The sequence below is a fragment of the Lithobates pipiens genome, unplaced genomic scaffold (genome assembly GCF_037356315.1).
Source record: "Lithobates pipiens isolate NorthernLeopardFrog02 unplaced genomic scaffold, aLitPip1_a1.2 Scaffold_16, whole genome shotgun sequence".
Taxonomy (NCBI): domain Eukaryota; kingdom Metazoa; phylum Chordata; class Amphibia; order Anura; family Ranidae; genus Lithobates; species Lithobates pipiens.
Window position 1 is genome coordinate 586,899,456 of NW_027507748.1, and position 21,418 is coordinate 586,920,873.

Genomic DNA, 21,418 nt, shown 5'->3' on the forward strand with positions numbered 1-21,418 from the left:
TTTTGCAGGGTGTGGAACGCCACCGAGTGCTCCTCAACAGTATCCTCCACACGGCCGACACACTGTTCAGCTGCCCCCAGGCCCCCAGGTTTGTACAGCCTCCATTTTCCCTGTCAAGGCTGTCTGGCATGCCGAAATCACCACCATCACCTCAGGGATGCCAGGGAGAGATTAGGGGGCAGTCTCTACAGGTCGCCATCTGAGTCATATTAGAATGGCCGCCCTGAGCACTACAGGGGCGACAGGCACCGGCTCACTCGGGGGAAAGCAGAGCTTCTTACCTCCTTTCGGCCCGGAGGAGGATCGGGACAGCATAGGGGGTCAGATCGGCTAGTACACTGTCGAACAGTCCAGGCAGGCGGATAATTCAGGATCAGTCTCCAGCAGAGCTCTGGGAAGCACGTCTGCTCACGCCAACATCTTGGACATGCCCCCGGTGATCACTGATTGATTGCATTTTATTTAACCACTTGCCGACTGGCTCACGCCGATATAGGTTGGCAAAGTGGCACGGGTGTGCAAAATTACATATGGGTACGTCGGCCCTTTAAGAGCCGCCAGAGGGCGCATCCGCACCCACTGCATGGCAGAGGACCTGATGCACATGGCCGGCGGGCGCGATCACCAGCACAGGGATTTGTGTGTGTAAATACACAAATTCCTGTGCTGTCAGGCAAAAGGAGACATGTTGTTTGTTCCTAGTAAAAAGGAACAAAGATATGTCTCCTCTCTTACTTAGTCGTATCCCCATACAGTTAGAACACACACTGAGGGAACACATTTAGCCCCTCGATTGCCCCCTAGTGTTAACCCCTTCCCTACCAGTGACATTTACACAGTAATCAGTGCATTTTTACTGATCACTGTATAAATGTTAGTGGTCCCAAAAATGTGTCAAAAGTGTCCGATCTGTCCGCTGCAATGTTACAATCCTGATAAAAATCGCAGATCACCGCCATTACCAGTAAAAATAAATAAATAATAAAAATGACATAAAAATGGTATAAATCTTTTCCATAGTTTGCAGATGCTATTTTTTTGCCAAGAATATGTAGAAGATTATATATTGGCCTAAACTGATGAAGAAGTTTGTTTTTTTTTTACCATTTTTGGGGATATTTATTATAGCAAAAGGTAAAAAAAAATTATTTTTTTTCTAAATTGTTGCAGTTTTTTTGTTTATAGCGTAAAAAATAAAAACTGCAGAGATGATTAAATACTACCAAAAGAAAGCTCTATTTCTGGGGAAAAAAGGACACCAATTTTGTTTGGGTAAAGCATCGCATCACTACGCAATTACCAGTTTAACCGTTGCAATGGCAAATTGTAAAAAGTACTCTGGTAAGGAAGGGAATAAAATCTTCCGGGGCGAAGTGGTTAAAAAACGTGCACCTGGGAATGGGGGATGGGGTGGATGATGCAGAGTGTGTGCTAATGAGATCAGCTGGTCAACTCCTTCCTGTGTCATGACCTACAGTCTGATCAGGATAAAGACATTACTAATGGAACATGGATTAGGAAAGTAAGTGACTGTAGATATAATAGACAACTTTGATATTTTTGCAAAAAAAGTACATGAATGCTATATTGGTGCATAGGGAGGCTGGAATTTACAAAAAAAAGTGTACAAAGGGGAGGGCGTACATGAATGTCCACTCATGCTAGAGCTGCCTGCACACCCCCGTCCTTGGGACACCAGCCCTTTACCACGTGATCAGCTGTCAGCCATGCTTTTTCCCCCTCCCACTGACAACTGGAGGAAAAAAAAAAAACAATTACCAGCTTGTGTAAATTGGACATTGGTCCCACCCACTGACAGCCACTGCTGCTAAGCAGTACCCAACAGTGCCACCTAACAGTGCCCACCAGTGTCACGTACCAGTGCCCATCAATATTGCAAAGCAGTGCCCACCAGTGCCTCATCATTAGTGTTGCCTATCGGTGTAACCTATCAGTGCCATCCATCAGTGCAGGCTCATTAGTGCTTCCAGGTCAGTGCCACCTTATCAGTGCCTATCATTGCAGCCTATCAGTGCAGCCTCATCAGCACACATCAATGAAGGAGAAGAAATTACCTGTTTGCAAAATTGTATAACAAACTATGAAAACTTTTTTTTTCCCCCAAAATTTTTGGTGTTTTTTTGTTTGTTAAAAAACCCAGTGATGATTAAATACAACCAAAAGAAAGCTTTATTTGTATGAAAAACAATGTCATTTGGGTCCAGTGTTGCATGACTGTGCAATTGTCATTCAAAATGTGACAGTGCTGAAAATTGGCCTGGGCAGGAAGGTGGTATAAGTGCCCAATAAGCAAGAGGTTAAATGATCTCACACTGCAGATATACAGTTACAGTAAAAAGCGAAAAGCAAAGTTACATGCAAGTGCTATTTTTCAGAAAGAGTTTAAGACAAAGGACAGATCTTTTTGGGTGCTGCTTAGGTACACCTAATATCTCTAGATATTCCCTATAAGAAATCAGAACTTTTTGATTTCAGGTCCCTTTTCATAAAATAGTGACAGCTCAAGTTCTCCCAGTGTGAATATAAATACCCTGAATACCAAGGCCATTTGTACCTTTTTCTAGCAATACATAAACAGTCCAATAATTGTAAGCAACGCTCACATTGAGCAACATCACTTGCTTTTATCAGGCTTCTATGGTCAGTCATAAATTAATATAGGTTATAAATTGATGGATTAAAAGAAGAACCGATCTCAGGTTATGCTTTTTATACTTTACAGCCATCACCATCATTATTTTCTACCTTTTCACATTTTTGCTTTACATAAAGTTCAGTATTTTCTCCAGATTTAAGAATTACCATGAGAAGTGTCATTGGCCTGCTACATAACTTTAAGTTGGCTTTTGTCTCCCTCTTGTGGTAGAATTGTAAACTCACACAATGTCTATTGAGAAATATGAAGGGCTGCCATTGCTGAGCTCCTTCTTAAAGATGATAGTTACTTGGGGTCAGTGACTCAAATGGTGTTGATTTACTAAAACTGGAGAGTGCAAAATCTGGTACAACTGTGTATAGTAGCCATTTAGCTTCTAACTTTTGCTTGTTCAATTAAAGGAGTTGTAAACCCTCAAGGTTTTTCACCTTAATGCATTCTATGCGTTAAGGTAAAATAACCTTCTGTGCTACAGCTGCCCCAGAGCGCCCCTTTTACTTAACTGACCCCAATCTTTCCAATGACGAGAACAAGCCCAGCAGCTCCAACCGATCTCTCGGGATGTCATTGGATAGATTGATAGCAGCAGGAGCAATTGGCTGTCAATCAAATCCAGTGACACGTGAGCTGGGGGTGGGGCAGAGTTCTGCTGTCTGTGTCAATGGACACAGCAGCAAGCCCGCACAGGTACCCCCATGCAATGCAGGTCTCTGAGGGAGCACTTGATGCGGGGAGGAGCCAGGAGCGCTGCTGGGGGACCACAGAAGCGGAGGATCAGCATCACTCTGTGCAAAATCCTTGCACAAAGGAGGCAAGTATAACATGATTATTTATTTTTATTTTTAAAAAACCTTTACAACCTATTTAAGCTTTGACAAAAAAAGAAAACTGGTTCCTGTGTGCACCAGATTTTGCACACTCCAGATTTAGTAAATCAACACAGCCAGATGATCAGTATGAAGACAAAGCAGCTAGCAATTTCTTTAATGACAGATTTAATTTACATGTAGATTACATTCTGTTTAAAGTGGATGTAAACCCAATGTCATCCTTTCTAAACTACTGCCATAGGGGTTATCTATAAGGATATACGTGCCTCCTGCATGTATCTTTACCCATCATATGTCTCCCCTCTGTCTGTTATGAGACCCGAAAAACTGCAGATTATGTGGGTGGGTCTGTTGTCTGGATCTCGGTGGGTGGAGTCATGATGTCAGTAGACTCCCCGCCCACCTCTACACTCCCCTTGTCAATATGCATTTTCTCCTGTGTATTTCTTTCACTGAACTTCTGCTATGATCTCTAACATCCAGTGAAAAGACAGGATAGTAACCACATGACTTCAGCATGCCCAATTATGCTGAGGTGTGGAACATCCAATCCTGGCAGAGCAGCAGAAGAAAGGAGCGGAAGGGAATTAGAAAATAATGCATGTCTCTTAGGCTAGTGCACGAGATATGTAAATCACCTGTCACACACAGCAAGGGGTGAGGATTTGACAAAGCTTTTCTCTATTTGTCAAGATTTATCTCACTGAACAATAAAAGAGGATTACTCACTGCTCAGAGCTGGATTGACTGGGCTCAAATGATAGGGAATCTTGTACTCTACATTATGAAATAAAAAAAAATAAAAAAAAAATTGGGTTTACATCCACTTTATGTGTCTGTGAATCTCACTCGGGCTCACCCAGATTTAAACCTCCCTTACCACTGCATAGTTGTGTGACAACTGCAGTGGCAGAAGTAGGCATAGAGGGCGGAGTGTGTGTCTGTATGCACACAATTGCGTTTTCATCAGTACAGCATTTTTTACTTTTTTTGATTTATGGATCTGAACACAAGTGCATTATTTTCTATGGGTCGATGCACACAGCTGTGTAAAGATCAGTAAAATTGCAAAAAAAAAAATGTGTGAGTTTAGTACATTTCCACACATATAAAAACAGTGTATTCTGATGTCGCAGGGAAGTCTCCCCACTGTCAGAATACAGCTGGGAAGATTTCCCCATCCACCTCGAATATGTGGATGGAGGAACCAAGTCAGTTTTTTTTCATTCAAAAATGTAGTGGCTGCTTAAGTGCTATGTCTGTGCGTTGCTATGCATTGATGTAGAGAGACCCCTAAGCCTGTCCAGACTATTTTGATGTAGCAAAACTCTTGCCTTTTGCTGTATGAAAATGGCTTTCAAGTAAAAATTCTATTCTTTCCTATGTAGCTGGTTCACCCCTATGTGCTACAAAATAAATGTGAAAGACCAACGCAAAATCTATGGGTGCTTTTACGTCTGCATATGAGTGTTACCGAATGCGCTGCATGCACATAGCATAGAACATTATATATCCAGCCTAAAATATGAGAGTAACATAATGATAAAAAGTGGTGAACGTGTGTGCCTGGACATACCCATGTGTCTCTGCTATTTACTGGACTCAAAGCAACAGGGTGCATAGTAAACAGTGTAGACAAATATGTGTGTTTTGGTTTTAGCAACTGAGGTCATAGTGCAGTCAGAACACATATTTATTGGTTACTATGTGCTCTGTTGATTTAGGTCATTTTATATTTCCTATGACTTTTAAACAGTTTGTTTATGCTGTAACAGGGATATGCAATTAGCGGACCTCCAGCTGTTGCAGAACTACAAGGCCCATGAGACATAGCAAGACTCTGACAGCCACAAGCATGACACCCAGAGGCAGAGGCATGATGGGACTTGTAGTTTTGCAACAGCTGGAGGTCCGCTATTTGCATATCCCCACCATAGTGTGTTAAAGTGCATATATGGTCAAAATCATACATTAATTTCATTCATTGTATTTCAATTATTTCTAGCCTACTCCTATTAATTTGAATGAGATGTGAACCGAAACGTGTTCTGTGTGCGTTTGCTGCACCGTGTTCCAGACACACTGGACGGGGCATCTGCTGCAGTAGATTCCTATCGACACCCCAAACGCAGATCACAAAGGCAGTGAGTTTGCCTGCACTGGATCGGATGATGCCTCAGCATCATGCTGCCCGACTGCAGTACCTTTTTTAAAAATAGTGCATATGCTTACTTTTGGTGTGATCCAGTGCACTTTCAGCTCATTCCAATGAGTAGGCTGAAAATTGCATAGGAATCTTACTCTGTGAAGATCCCCACACGTTTACTTCCTTGAATTGTCACTTGTGTTAACTGTGCTGAGTGAGTAGGTGCTACTGTGTCACACATTTCACAGAGCTTGCCTTCTGAGCTACAGCGGTTCTAAGAGGAGGAGTTTCAGTACAGTGCAGGAATCACTGCTTGCGGGCAGCAAAGTACCAAAGTACTCTCCCCCTGTTCTCCCCCCCCCCCCAGTGCTCTACGCCCTTGTTACCCCACTTGTTCTCCCCCCCCCTGTCCCCCCCCAGTGCTCTCCAGTCCCCCAGTGCTCTCTGCCCTTGTTCCCCCCCCAGTGCTCGTCTCTCCCCCCAGTGCTCTCCCTCCTGTTCTTTTTCCCCCCAGTGCTCCCCCCGTTCTTTCTCACCCCCCCCCCAGTGCTCCAGCTCTCCCCATCACTCTCCAGCCCCCCCCACCTAGTGCTCTCCAGCCCTCCATTCTCCCCACCCTTGTTCTTTCTGGCCCCCTGGTGCTCTCAAGCTCCACCCATCGCTCTCCAGATCCCCCCGTGCTCTCTACCCCCCCCGTGCTCTCCACTCCTGTTCTTTTTAGCTCCCCCCCAGCAATCTCCACTCCCCCCTGCATTTTGCCCCCACCCATGTGCTCTCCACCTCCCATAATGCTCTCCAGTCCCCCCGTGCTTTTCCCCCTGTTCTTTCTGGCCCCCAATAGTGCTCTCAAGCTCCCCCTACTCTTTGTACCCCCCCAGTACTCTCCAGCCCCCTGTGCTCTCCACCCCTGTTTTTCTGCCCCCCCCCAGTGGCCACCCCACACTCTTAGCCCCCTCAGTGCTCTCAGCCTACCATGCTCTCCACTCCTGTTCTTTTTGGCCCCCCCCCCCCCAGTACTCTCAAGTCCCCCCCCCCGTGCTCTCTGCTCCCCACCCCTGTGATCTCCACTACCCCCTGCTCTTTGCCCCCACCCATGTGTTCTCCAACCCCGCCAGTACTCTCTGCTACGTCTCCTCTCCAGCTCCCACCCAGTGCTCTCCACTTCCCCAGGATCAGAGGGCAGGCTGACTGGGGCCGTAAAATGACGAAGGCTGAAGGTGCAGATGGCCATTGACCACTTCATCTCACAGCAAACAGATCCTCTGGAAGGAGCACCGTCCCCATCCAAAACGAGAATTGATCCTGCCTGCTGCTGCCCGTCATGGATATCCTGCTGGCATGCAAGGTACCATACCGAGCATCAACAACACACCTTCCCACAGACAGGGACTGCAGACTGGGACACGAGGCACAGGAGGGGAACAGTTAATAGTGGCCTCTCCAATACATTTAGGATGTGTTATTACTAGGCTGTAAGTAGCCGGAGCTAATGCTTAAAGTGTTATTAAACCCACAACAGTAAAATCAGTCTGTATATCCAGTAAAGCATGCTTGTTATACTCACTGTGAAACCTAAAGGGTTAATACTCTGCATTGTGTAAAAAGGGTTTTCTGGGGAGAGTGCATGTGATCAGCACAGGGCCAATCAGCACTGTTCAGAGGTTTAGGGGTCCTGGATCCTGATAGGACAGTTCAGTGCAGTATGAAAACTCCTCCTAAAAGCTTTACCAGCAACTGATAGAAGTTACAAGACTGCTATATACCCCCTTCCCCCCCGAGCGTACGCAGATCTGCGTACTCGGCTTCCGGGGGGTATACCGGGATGATGCCCGCACCTGCAGGCATCATCCCGGTACCGTTTTTTCGGCCGGCGATTGGCTATCCAGCCATAATAACCAATGCGGCTAAAAGCCGCTCGGCTGTTATGCCGGAGGAGCAGGAGGGGACGCCCCCCCCCTCCCGCCGCCTCCCACCGCTGTTACCGGTGCTCCCGCTCGATCGGGAGCACCGATTCAAGATCCGGCGCCTCCGGGTGCTGGGGAGGAACTGGAACAAAGCCATAATCGGCTTCGTTCCAGTATCCTAATCATAAACACGGAAGCGATGTCATGACGTCACTTCCCGTTTACTCGGCTGCCAATGGCGCCGGTTTTAAAAAAATATACGGTATTCAGAATCGCCGTTTTCGGCGATCTGAATACATTGAAGTGTAAATGAGGGGTGGGGGGGTCTTTTAGACCCCCGATCCCTCCATAAAGAGTACCTGTCACCACCTATTACTGTCACAAGGGATGTTTACATTCCTTGTGACAGCAATAAAAGTGATCAAATTTTTATTTATTTTTTTTAAAACAATTTAATCCTTTTAATATAAATAAAATAAATAAAAACATTTTTTTTAAGCGCCCACCATCCCCGCGAGCTCGCGAAGCAAAGAAAACGCATACGGAAGTCGCGCCCGCATATGTAAATGGTGTTCAAATCCCACATGTGAGGTATCGCCGCGATCATCAGAGTGAGAGCAATAATTCTAGCACTAGACCTCCTCTGTAACACTAACCTGGTAACCATAAAAAAAATTTAAAGCGTCGCCTATTGAGATTTTTAGGTACCGTACTTTGTCGTCAATCCACGAGTGCGTGCAATTATAAAGTGTGACATGTTTGGTATCTATTTACTCGGCGTAACATTATCTTTCACATTATGCAAAAAAATTGGGCGAATTTTACTGTTTCGTTTTTTTTTTAATTCATGAAAGTGTCCCTTTTCCAAAAAAGTTGCGTTTAAAACACCGCTGCGCAAATAACGTGTGACAAAAATATTGCAACAATCGCCGTTTTATTCTCAAGAGTCTCTGCTAAAAAAATATATATAATGTTTGGGGGTTCCAAGTAATTTTCTAGCAAAAAATATGGATTTTAACTTGTAAACACCAAATGCCAAAAATAGGCTTAGTCATGAAAGGAATACTGATGATGAGAAAAAGTATTTAGCAGTTTATAGTTACTAAAAAAATTGCATTTCCATGTTCTGTGTCCTGTAGGAGACCAGATATAGTGAATGCATGGTCCTGGTTTTAGTAACACTTTAACTTTTCTGAGCTTTGTAGGGTTTCCTGTCCAGTTGGGTTAATTACTTGAGCCTGTTGCTGGAAGGAGGTTCCAGTAGTCAGTGTGGATGAACCATTTCTAGGTCATAAACATTTATCTCACTCAGCCATGGTTTGGGGAGATGATAAACGTTTAGAAGCACCTTTCCAGTACTCTTTCCCCTGGGACTCTCCCTCTGGGATGGTGCAATGTGCGAACACTGTTTAAGGGTCAGGCCTCATGATGTACCATGTGCTGATGGCCTTGGAAACCAAGTTAGAGCTGGAGCAGATGCCTGAAAGGAGCTGGGCTAGATAAAGATACTCTTACCTTAAGAGAATCTCAGAGTAGCTGGAGGGCAAGCTGCTGTCTGGACCTTGGACACGGGATCTTTGCCCATGGAAGTCAGATCTTGGTGCGAGGTAATATTGTGTACTGATCTCAAAGGGTCATCAATTTATCTGGTTGCCCTCTGCCCATCAGCATTTGTTTTTAAAGGTTTTTAGAGGTCGCATTCATAGAACATTTTGCTGATTTGGTTATCTGTCCTCCTATTTTTGTGCTTTTTAGTATCCTACAACCCTAAACCCTATCTCTTGTATAGTAAGTGAGTACACCCCTCACATTTTTGAAAAAAAATATTTTATTATATCTTTTCAAGTGACAACACTGAAGAAATTACACTTTGCTACAATGTAAAGTAGTGAGTGTAACGCTTGTATAACAGTGTAAATTTGTTGTTCCCTCAAAATAACTCAACACACAGACATTAATGTCTAAACCTCTGGCAACAAGAGTGAGTACACCCCTAAGTAAAAAATGTCCAATTTGGGCCCAATTACCGTATTTATCGGTGTATAACATGCACCTTTTTCCCCTAAAATCAGGGGGAAATTGGAGGTGTGTGTTATACTCCGATCCCCCACTGTTTGTAAGCCTTTCTGCTGTTCTCGGCGGCTTCCGGGTATTTTCGACCGCACTCGGCAGTTCTGGGATAATTTCGGCCGCACTCGGCCATTCTCGGCGGCTTTCAGAGAGCTTAAAGCAGCCGAGAACGTCCGAAAATAGCCGAGAATGGCCGAGTGCGGCCGAAAATGCCCGAAAGCTGCCGAGAACGGCCAAGAACTACAGAGCGCCGCCGAGACAGAGCAGATGTCCTGTGTATATCTCGGCGATGCCATTTTTAAATGGCAAACACACAGAGAAGACTGCAAATGACTGACAAGGCTAAATGCAAGGCTGAAAATGACTTACAAAAGACTAAATGCAAGGCTGAAAATGACTGACAAGGCTAAATGCAAGGCTGCAAATGACACTGACATGGCTGCATTGATGGGCATTTAAATGTAAGTTTTATTCCTTAAACTTCCCTCCTAAAAGTTTTTTCTTTTAAATTCCCTCCTAAACTTAGGGTGCGTCTTATACGGTAGCTATTTTCCCTCCCCGGTGTCATGTGACCCAGTGTCATGTGACTCTGACAAGGTCCCAGGTGTGAATGTGGATCTGGTGTGTTAAATTTGGTGTTATCGCTCTCACTCTCTCATACTGGTCACTGGAAGTTCAACATGGCACCTCATGGCAAAAAACTCTCTGAGAATCTGAAAGAAAAGAATTGTTGCCCTAAATAAAGGTGGCCTAAGCTATAAGAATATTGCCAAGACCCTGAAACTGGGCTGCAGCACAGTGACCAATAACAGGACAGGTTCCACTCAGAACAGGCCTCGCCATGATAGACCAAAGAAGTGGAGTGCACATGCTCAGCGTCATATCCAGAGTTTGTCTTTGGGAAATAGACGTATCATTGCTGCCAGCATTGCTGTAGAGGTTGAGGAGGTGGGGGATCAGCCTGTCAATGCTCATACCATACGCTGCACACTGCATCAAATTGGTTTGCATGGCTGTCGTCCCAGAAGGAAGCCTCTTTTAATGATGATGCACAAGAAAGCCTGCAAACAGTTTTCTGAAGACAAGCAGACCAAGGGCATGGATTACTGGAACCATGACCTGTGGTCTGATGAGACAGAGATGAGATAAACTTATTTGGTTTAGATGGTGTCAAGTGTGTGTGGCGGCAACCAGGTGAGGAGTACAAAGACAAGTGTGTCTACAGTCAAGCATGGTGGTGGGAGTGTCATGGTTTGGGGCTGCATGAGTGCTGCCGGCACTGGAGAGCTACAGTTCTGTGAGGGAACCATGAATGCCAACATGTACTGTGACATACTGAAGCAGAGCATGATCCCTTTCCTTCAGAGAATACTGCCGTAGGGCAGTATTCCAACATAACGACCCCAAACACACCTCCAAGACTGCTAAAGAAGCTGAGAGTAAAGGTGATGGACTGGCCAAGCATGTCTCCAGACCTGAACCCTATTGAGCATCTGTGGGGCATCCTCAAATGGAAGGTGGAGGAGCGCAATGTCTCTACCATCCACCAGCTCAGTGATGTTGTCATGGAGGAGTGGAAGAGGACTCCAGTGGCAGCCTGTGAAGCTCTGGTGAACTCCATTCCCAAGAGGGTTAAGGCAGTGCTGGAAAATAATGGTGACCACACAAAATATTGACACTTTGGGCCCAATTTGGACATTTTCACTTATGGGTGTACTCACTTTTGTTGCCAGACGTTTAGACATTAATGGCTGTGTGTTGAGTTATTTTGAGGGGACAGCAAATTTACATTGTTATACAAGCTGTACACTCACTACTTTACATTGTAGCAAAGTGTCATTTCTTCAGTGTTGTCACATGAAAAGATATAATAAAATATTTACACAAATGTGATGGTGTACTCACTTTTGTGAGTACATATTACATAGTTTTGGTAGGTCTAAGGTTGATTGTACATGGTGACCCCTAGAGCCTGGTTTTTTCTGTTTTGCTGGTCCAGATACAGGTACTCACAGAACAGGCAGGAGGACCCAATTATTTTCAGCCGCTCTTTTGGTAGCCATCTTTACATCTTTTTTTTTTTCTTTTAATTATTTATTTAAAAATGTTAAACTTGACTTGGTGGAAAGTCTAGAGTCATCATCCTATTATAAGCGAATAGACCTCGAGAAGGCCTTTTCATGTTTTATCCTTCTTCATATTTGCAGACATTTTATGCCTCTGTTGTGTTTTTCTCCTATTAGGGATAGGAGAGGTGCGAGGAGGCGATATGAGGTCATGGTCACTGGGTGGAGACAAAACCATGTCATGCAACATCTAACAGACAGTGCTTCTCACATGAATATTTCACTTCTTCATTTGTCACAGAGCACACTCTGCCTGAAACTGTAAGTCAACCAAATTGATTATTTTCCTTCATTACTTTGAAATCTATACTTCATTGAATCATTTTGTGCATAAACCTATTCTTCTGTTAAGCTGAACTGTTTGTGTAAACTTTATAACAATTTTGTAACGTGTTTTCTTGTTGTCAGTATATTGCTTTTTGCATGCTGAGAATTAAATGCTTTTTGATGCATATTGCCATGTTTTTTAATTTTGTACTGAAAATCGTTTTTTTTTTTTTTTCATCGGTACACAAATACCTCTAATCGTCCAAAAATGATGCGCTTCAGCCAATTTTTCTTTGCACACTGTTTTCCGAAATAATTTACATTAGTCCTCTTTAAAACTGTGTTATTTTCTTTCTGTAAATCTTATAATCATATAACAGCTGTACCTATATAAAAAGAAATCTGAATAATCAGGTTGAAGTTGAGAAATTATTATAACGCAAATTTAGGTCATTTAGGCTGAGTTCAGGCATTGTGAGAATAATTGCTGTTTTATATTATATATTTTACAATGTGTGTTTTTGTGAACTGACACACATATTTAACTTGAATGTGTTCTGATTGTAATACACTGCATTAAAATGTGTTAAAACACAATACACATGCTTTTTTTTATGGCATTCCTGTTAATTTCTATGGACCCCCAAAAAGCAGAATTAAAACTTACATAGGCTGTGTTTTTGGTCACACATTTATTACCAGGGGTGTTCCTAAACCCAGTCATCCTGGGCACATGTGCCAGGTCTGCTGTTAAGTGCTCCAGGCAGTGCCGACACAAGGTCATCTAGAGCCCAGGGCGAACATAGCAAACTGCGCCCCCCCCCCCCCCCCAAAGATGTATGAGCATTATGTGGCAACAAAAATCCCCCCACAAAAACACTGAGCACTAATCTTCATGTCTACCCCCAAGCATAAATTCTCCCTCCTCAGTACAAATCCACCCCATGCTGAAATCCCCCCCTTTCAGCACAAATCTTTGCCTCTACCCATTCCCCATATCCACCCAGCTCGAATGCCCCCTCCCCCACCAACGATTCCCCCCTTCTAGCACAAATCATCTACCTCTAAAATTTCCCTTCCTAGTACACATCTTCTAACCTACTCCTAGCACAAATCTTCTTGCTATTCCCCTCCCTACACAAATCCCAAAATTCACCACTCTTGGCACTCCCCACCAAATTTCCCCTCCTAGAACAATACTGCCACCCCTCAAATTCACCCTTCCAACACAAATCCACCCCCCCAACCTCACATGATACCACAGTGCCCAGGGCAGCTGCCTCTCCTGCCCACCCCTTGTCCTGGCTCTGGCTCCACGTCTACTTTCCAGTAGATATTGCTGCCATCCCAAGTATCTCCCATCCCTGGAGACAAAAATACATCAGTATTTACTGAACTAAGATTCTGAAATGGTTTGATATGTTGTATATCCAATCTTCAGTAATAATTGAATTTCCGCTCATAATTCTTTTAAATTAATTATGCGTGAAAATAAAAGATCTCCTTACTTGCTAGAGCCACATCTCCTTTCACAATGCAGTAGCATATTCTCATGAGATTAGAGTCATCTGCTTTCCCAGGATTCCACAACAAGCCTGAGCATCTTAAAGCGGTATTAAACCCAAAAGTAAATATTTATTATAATGCAGCTTACCAATTCTTAGATGTGGTGGCTGCATTCATTTTAATTTTTAGCCTTTCTTTCCTTTATTTTCACCTGGTGATCTGGCCACTAAGTGCTATTTTTCAAAAGAACAAGCTGTCCTGCAGATGTAGTAGTTAAAATGTTGAGACAAACCATTTACCACTAACAGAGGTGCTTACAATAATAAGCTTTTATTTATGTAAAACATTTATCCCAAAAGGAAAAAAAAACTGTTGCTGTAACTTCTTATAAAGTGTTAAAAGGAGTCTGGCTATAGGTTTCAATTCACCGCATAAGATTAAGGAGGGAGGTGTGGGGAGAGGTGAGACAGAATAGAAGGTCATCCACATACAGGAAGATCTTGTATTGTTTATCTCCAATTTTCCCATTTGAAAGCCTTGGATGTTTGTGTTGGCTCTCAATCTGGAGAGGAAGGGTTCCAGAGAGAGGAGAGGGGAGAAGGGACATCCCTGCCAGGGCTCATTCGTGATGCTGAATTGGTCTGAGTGATAGTTCACACCAGATGCAGTTCTGTGCAATTGTATTTTTTTTTTCTCTGCACTAACAGAGTCCTATTGAACTTGCTCACTGCAAAGGGAGTCAAATACATTGCTTGTTTCCACTTGAGAAAGTTGGGACCTAGGCTGATATGTTGCAGCATAGAGAATGTGCATTTTCAGTTGACCCTATCAAATGCCTTTTTGACATCCAAAAGTCAAGGAGTCTTCGTGTAGGAGGTCGGGTTTGTCTTCAGTTTGTTAGTGTATCCAAATCTGCTAGTGCTTCTAATGTTCCCCTCTCTCTAGAATGACAATGTTGCCGTTCAAAGGTGTCTGTAGCTTCTCCATCCAGAGTGGGGGCACGCTATTACAGGAGGTGTATTACTTGTTGTATCACCAGGTGAAAACGAATGGAACCACCACATCTAATGATTGGATATAAAGCATAGCACCCAAAATATTGTTCAAACCAAAATAATAATAAGAGTAAACATAAATGCAAAATGTATAAAATAAATATGAAATTAATCACATAGAAGCTTAAAATGACACAGTCAATGTGATATCTAAATAAAAAAAATTACATTAATATGTGCATGTAGTCACCCTATGTACCTATATTGGGACTACCTGCACATATGAATGTCCCTTTTTTTATTTAGATATCACATTCACTGTCATTTTAAGCTTATATGTGATTCATTTCATATTTATGTTTGAATTTTGCATTTATGTTCACTCATATTACTATTTTGATTAGGATTTTTTTTTTTGGTGCTACACTTTATATTCATATGCTATTGGGTTCGCTATACTACCTTTTGTGTTAGCTGCCTCTGATCTTAGTTATTTAACACTGCGCAGAATTTTTGCATTTATATATATATTTTTATCTAATGATTGGTTAACACACACACTGAAGACTGGTTAAAGACGTTTTAATATATTCACTCTAGTGACTGAATTCTTAGGCATTATTGCACATAATCTGAAAATTGTTGTCTAAAGCATTAATGCAATACTCTGGAGACAGGTCAGTGAGGGGGTAACTCGCCTATTTTGGAAAATAGTCACTGAATGGTTAACAAAGTAATATAGCCATTACTCTGGCTGGTTTAACGCATATTATTTGGAGGCTGGCACTAAGGACTTAAGAAATTGACCCTGCAGACTGGTCACTGAGGTGTTCATTAAGGTGCTCTGGAGATCTGGTCATTGGGATTGAGGGGTTTATGCATTATGCACTTACAGTTCTCTTAGGCCGGGTCACTGGAGGGGTTAATTTATTTATCTATATCTATCTATCTATCTATCTATCTATCTATCTATCTATATATATATATATATATATATATATATATATATATATATATATATATATGGGCTGTGGAAATGAAAGATTAATTCCTCGATTGATACATTTTTTTGATCGATCAAAAGTCTTTTGATCGGTACTCACCTCGGCTTCTGGGTCTTCAGGGAGTTCCGTCGGAGATCCAGTGATGTCACGGGCATTGACTTCACTGGACTCCTCCCCCTTCCCCAAATGCCTCCATCTGCTAACAAAGGGAAGGGGGAGGAGTCCGGTAACGTTGAAGTTCTGATTGAACGTAATGCGTAGGGGGGAGGAGCTATGCATGACGTCACCTGCTGCTGCCCTACAGAACTAACACAATTTATCATCTTTATATGAGTAGTTTGTGTTTGAACACATAAATTAAATCTTATACTTAAGCGGTGAGCACTTTTCTTTTCTTTTCTTTCAACCCATGACCTGGTGTCCTCGCTGAGAGATGTTTTTATACCCGCTTGCATGACCACCTGTTTGCACAGTGGTCCATGCCATAAGGTGAGAGTGATTAGTTAGACCGGAGGTAGAGGGATTGTCACGCTACTGTAGAAAAAAAAATTACTTGCGTCAGTGCTACAGTTTGAATTTAAAACATATTTGTGTGAACTGTGAAGTTAAGTCATGGATTGTGGAAACGAACTAGTGTCGGGTGATTGTATATAGTGTATACCACATTTACCACTGACTAATGCAGAGTTACAATGCAAGGAGATCAGCTAAAAGTAGTTGGGTCTGTATGTGCATTATAATTAATTGAAATTAGTCGATTAATTGATTTAAAAAAAAATCAATTAAACGAACAAGAAAATTTTAATCAGTAACAGTTCTTTATATATATATATATATATATATGTATGCAATGAAGACTGGTCACATAAAGTACATATTATGGAGACTGATTACTGAATCATTCACCAACACATATTGATAACTGGTCACTGAGGGTTAGTGCATGTACTGTAGAGACTGACTGCTGATGAGATAATGCACATGCACCATTGCTGTAAAAACTGGCTAGTACTCTTACTGGAGGGGACATCTCAATGGACACTGGGGAGTGAGTTGTGCATCCTCGGGGCCAGATACTAGTGCTAATGTGTGTTCAATGGATGGGATCTTACTGGCTTAGTCTTCCAGCAGCGAATTGGAAATATACACACGTTTTTTAGTACTACTAACATAAGTGTCCATGTTGTTACACAGGACAAATTGGTTATATTGTAGGATGAGAGACACGGTTTTGCGTCAAAATCCTATCTTTTCTCAGTATGCAAGAGGTAAAAAAAACAAATCTTTAAAAAATACCTATAAAATGTGAATTTAGATTGTAGATTTTTTTTTTTTTTTTTTTTATGAAAGTGAATGTTGCCCGATTAAAATCAGAATTATAAGTTCTTATTTACTGTACAAAATGTGTGCTTGTTTATGAAAAGGGCAGGTTAGGGATGTATTTTCAATTATTTGTGACATCTTTTTTAGATACTTTATAATTTTCCAGTTGCCACATTTTTATGAAGCACTGTTTTATAGGACTGAATTTATGGAATAAGGAAAATACTGATGGCGACAAGGTCCAAGGCAAATTGGGTTGTTCTGCTGGGGACAGACAGAAGAAAATGTAGTGGGTTGCAGTGGGAGAGCCAACAATATGTATCTGGGATAGCAGGAAGTTGGGAGCTTCAAGCTGAAGAGAGGTGAAGATTATGTGATTTACAGCACAGCATACAGAGTAAAGCAGTCTGTTGCACAGCACAGTGTACAGAGGTAATCTGTTCAGAGTATGTAACATACAGCACATTGTACAGAGGAACTAGCATTGTTTAGATCAACTCAAAGTGGATGGAATCATAAATGATGTGCCTTATGCCACGTACACACGATCAGACTATCTGGCGGACTTGGTTCGGCAGACCAGAGTCCGCCGGACAATCCGCCCGTGTGTGGGCTCCGGCGAACTTCTTCTTTCCAAAAGTCCGGCGGACTTAGAAAGAAGTCTTGACTCACAATTCGGCCGTCTGTGTGCTAGTCCACCGGACTTTTGAAATGAACGGACTTGCCCACACACGGAGAAAAGTCAGTTCATTTTGAGCGCGGCACCATGTAGATGGGACACCTCGCTGGCCCCGTGACCTGGTATGGACTTAAAGGGGAAGCCCTTTGCCAAAAAAAGGCATGAGGTCCCCCCAAAATCCATATCAGACCCTTATCCAAGCACATAGCCTGGCCGGTCAGGAAAGGGGGTGGGGACGAGCGAGCGCCCTCCCCTCCTGAGCCGTACCAGGCCACGTGCCCTCAACATGGGGGGGTGCTTTGTGGAAGGGGGACCCTGCGGCCCCCCCACCTCAAAGGACCTTGTCCCCATGTTGATGAGGACAAGGGCCTCTTCCCGACAACCCTGGCCGTTGGTTGTCAGGGTCTGCGGGCTGAATCCGAAAGCCCCCTTTAATAAGGGGGCCCCCAGATACCGGCCCCCCACCCTATGTGAATGAGTATTGGGGTACCATGTACCCCTACCCATTCACCTGGTGAAAAAAGTGTAAAGAAATAAACACAACACATGTTTTTAAAATAATTTATTGCAAAGCTCCGGTGGTCTTCCGTCTTGGGGGGGTCTTCTCGCCGCACTCCTCCGCTATCTTCTGCTAGCCCTTTTACTAGAGGAGGAGCCCGGCTTTTTTCTTCGTTCATTGTTGCCGCCGTCCGGGGGTCTTCTTCCGACTTCGTCCCCCTCTTCGGTTCTTCTTGCTGGGCCTCCCCTTTCTTCTTCCAGCTCTTTCACTAGCGGTGGCCCGGTCTTCTTTTGCCCCCGCCTTCTCTTCTCTTCTTCTTCTTCCTTGAGATGTTGACTCTACGCCCTTTGGAAGAAAATCAACAAGTAGATTCCTGGAGTAGGCAGTATACTCCTAGAGAATACCCAAAATTCAAAAACGCAGCCAGATGTTAGAATGTTGGCTTTCCTATTCTTTTGTGACACATCGTATGTAATTACCAACAAAGGCCAAATACTTTTTGGTATAGTTAAACTGAGGGGTCTCTAGCCAGGGTACACTTTTAATTAGATTTAATTTAGTTTAAATTTAACAAATGAAGAACCTCTTTAAAAAATGTAGTTCTTTTATACCTAATGGTGAGGGGATGTTCTAAGTAATATTATCAGTATGTTGTCTTAACTGTGGTTAAATCTTTAATGTGCTGCACGTCATGTTATCCCCCCCACACCCCACTCTACAAACAGACAAACAACCACAATACTAGTAGCTGTTTTTTTCCTGCAGAATATAAAGTCAAGCATGTAAAAAATGACAGGCATTGAAGTTCTATGGTTTCTTGGTTTTCCTTTTGCTTTAGAGACCATTTTCTGAATTTATCACATATTGTCTTGGTCAAAGTTACAAACTAACACATACAATTCAAAAATTAAAGCTAAACTCCAGGCAAATATAAAAATATACTGTTTTGCAACTTACCTCATGTAGCAGACCTTCATAGCCTATTCTTTTGCAGCTTGCCCCCAGTAAAGTGTAATTATCCCTGTAATGCAGGCATTAATACAAGTAGGTAACTTCCGGTACAGTGAACCAATCTCCTTAAGCAGCTTCTTGTGACTGATCCCTTCAATACCTCCTCTGAGGCAGTCCTGATGTCACTGTATCAGTGCTGTCTAAAATAGGAAAGTAAGGATGGGTGAATCTGTGGTACCAGCTATTTTGTTCCGACAGCTGGCACCCGCAGCTGTCAGAATACCTGAACAGTTTCTGGATCTGACTGGATGCAGACACGGTTCGGCTGACTAACTATTCCCCTGACTCCTTCAGCAAAAATCAATTGAAAAATCAATGTTTGGCAAGCCAGGTGGTGCCGACAGGTCTGCCCACAAAATGAATTAAAGTGTTACTAAACCCACAACAGTAAAATCAGTCTGTATATGCAGTAAAGCATGCTTGTTATACTCACTGTGGAACCTAAGGGGTTAAACCTCTGCATTGTGTAAAAAAGGCTGTTTGAGCTTGTCTTCTCTGATCCTCTCCTTCGTTTACTGTCCCCAATCCATCTGCTGATAGAACAGAGCCTTGGAGGCACTCTACACATGCTCAGTTTGGTGTGTATTGCTAGAGAGTTTTTTTTTTTTTGGGAGGGTGCATGCGATCAGCACAGGGCCAAACAGCACTGTCCAGACAGAGGGTCAGGGGTTAGGTTATAAAAAAAATATCTCAAGCTTTGAACATCTCACGGAGTACTGTTCAATCCATCATCCGAAACTGGAAAGAGTATGGCACAACTGCAAACCTACCAAGAAATTGGCGTCCATCTAAACTGACAGGCCGGGCAAGGAGAGTATTAATCAGAGATGCGGCCAAGAGGCCCACAGTAACTCGGGAGGAGCTGCAGAGATCCACAGCTCAGGTGGGAGAACCTGTCCACATGACAACAATTAGTGGTGTACTCCACAAATATGGCCTTTAGGGAAGAGTGGCAAGAAGAAAGCCATTGTTAAAAGAAAGCCATAAGAAGTCCCATTTGCAGTTTGCGAGAAGCCGTGCTGGGTACACAGCAAACATGTGGAAGAAGGTGCTCTGGTCAGTTAAGACCAAAATGTAACTTTTTGGCCTAAAAGCAAAATGATATGTGTGGTGGAAAACTAACACTGCATATCACCCTGAACACACCATCCCCACCATGAAACATGGTGGTGGCAGCATTATGTTGTGGGGATGATTTTCTTCAGCAGAGAAGCTGGTCAGAGTTGATGGGAAGATGGATGGAGCCAAATACAGGGCAGTCTTAGAAAAAAAACTGTTAGAGTCCGCAAAAGACTTGAGACTGGGGTGGAGGTTCACCTACCAGCAGGACAACAACCCTAAACATGCAGCCAGACATAGAATGGAATAGTTTAGATCAAATAAGATTCATATGTTAGAATGGCCCAGTCAAAGTCCAGACCTAAATCCAATTGACAATCTGTGGCAAGACTTGAAAATGACTGTTCACAGACACTCTCCATCCAAATCTGACAGAGCTTGAGTTATTTTGCAAAGAATAATGGGCAAAAATTTCACTCTCTGACTTGCAGCTGTAATTGCAGCGAAAGGTGGTTTTACAAAGTATTGACTCGGGGGCTAAATGCACACAACACTTTTCATATATTTATTTGCAAAAAATGTTGAAAACCATTTATCATTTCCTTCCACTTTACAATTACGTGCCACTTTGCGTTGGTCTATCAAATAAAATCCCAATAAAATACATTTAGATTTTTGGTTGTAACATGCCAAAATGTGGAAAATTTCAAGGGGTATGAATATTTTTTCAAGACACTATACTAATTAGCTTTTTCATACTCTGCAATGGACTGGAGCTTGAGGAGTCTGGGCAGCAGAGTTATTGGAAAATAACTGTTTATCACTAGGAGTAGCAACATAACAGCTTTGATTGATCTGCAGTAGGGATGAGCCGAACACCATTGTTTCGGTTCACAGCAGAACATGCGAACAGGCAAAAAATTTGTACGAACATCGTTAAAGTCTATGGGACATGAATATGAAAAATTGAAAGTGCTCATTTTAAAGGCTTAAATGCAAGTTATTGAAATAAAAAGTGTTTGGGGACCTGGGTCCTGCCCCAGGGGACATGTATCAATGCAAACAAAAAGTTTTAAAAACTGCAGTTTTTTCAGGTGCCGTGATTTTAATAATGCTTAAAGCGAAACAGTAAAATTAAATATTCCTTTAAATATCGTGCTTGGGGGTCCCCTTAGTCTGCCTGTAAAGTAGTGCATCGTTCCCATGTTCATAACAGTCCCACAGCAAAATGAAATTTCTAAAGGAAAAAATTTAATGAAAAATTGCTTGCGGCTGTAATGTATTGCCGGATCCTGGCAATATACATAAAAAACAAATTGAAA

The 21,418-nt window shown here is 42.7% G+C and overlaps 1 protein-coding gene across 1 annotated transcript in view; it reads left to right on the forward strand.

Moving 5' to 3' along the window:
* The first annotated feature begins 1,471 nt into the window (after nt 1-1,471).
* The window catches only part of ITGB7 (integrin subunit beta 7), a 132,686-nt gene continuing 112,739 nt past the window's right edge, over nt 1,472-21,418 (forward strand). The window contains exons 1-2 of the mRNA XM_077483870.1: nt 1,472-1,522; nt 11,871-12,014. The gene's annotated coding sequence lies outside the window, so the exon portion shown is untranslated. The remainder of the gene's footprint in view (nt 1,523-11,870; nt 12,015-21,418) is intronic.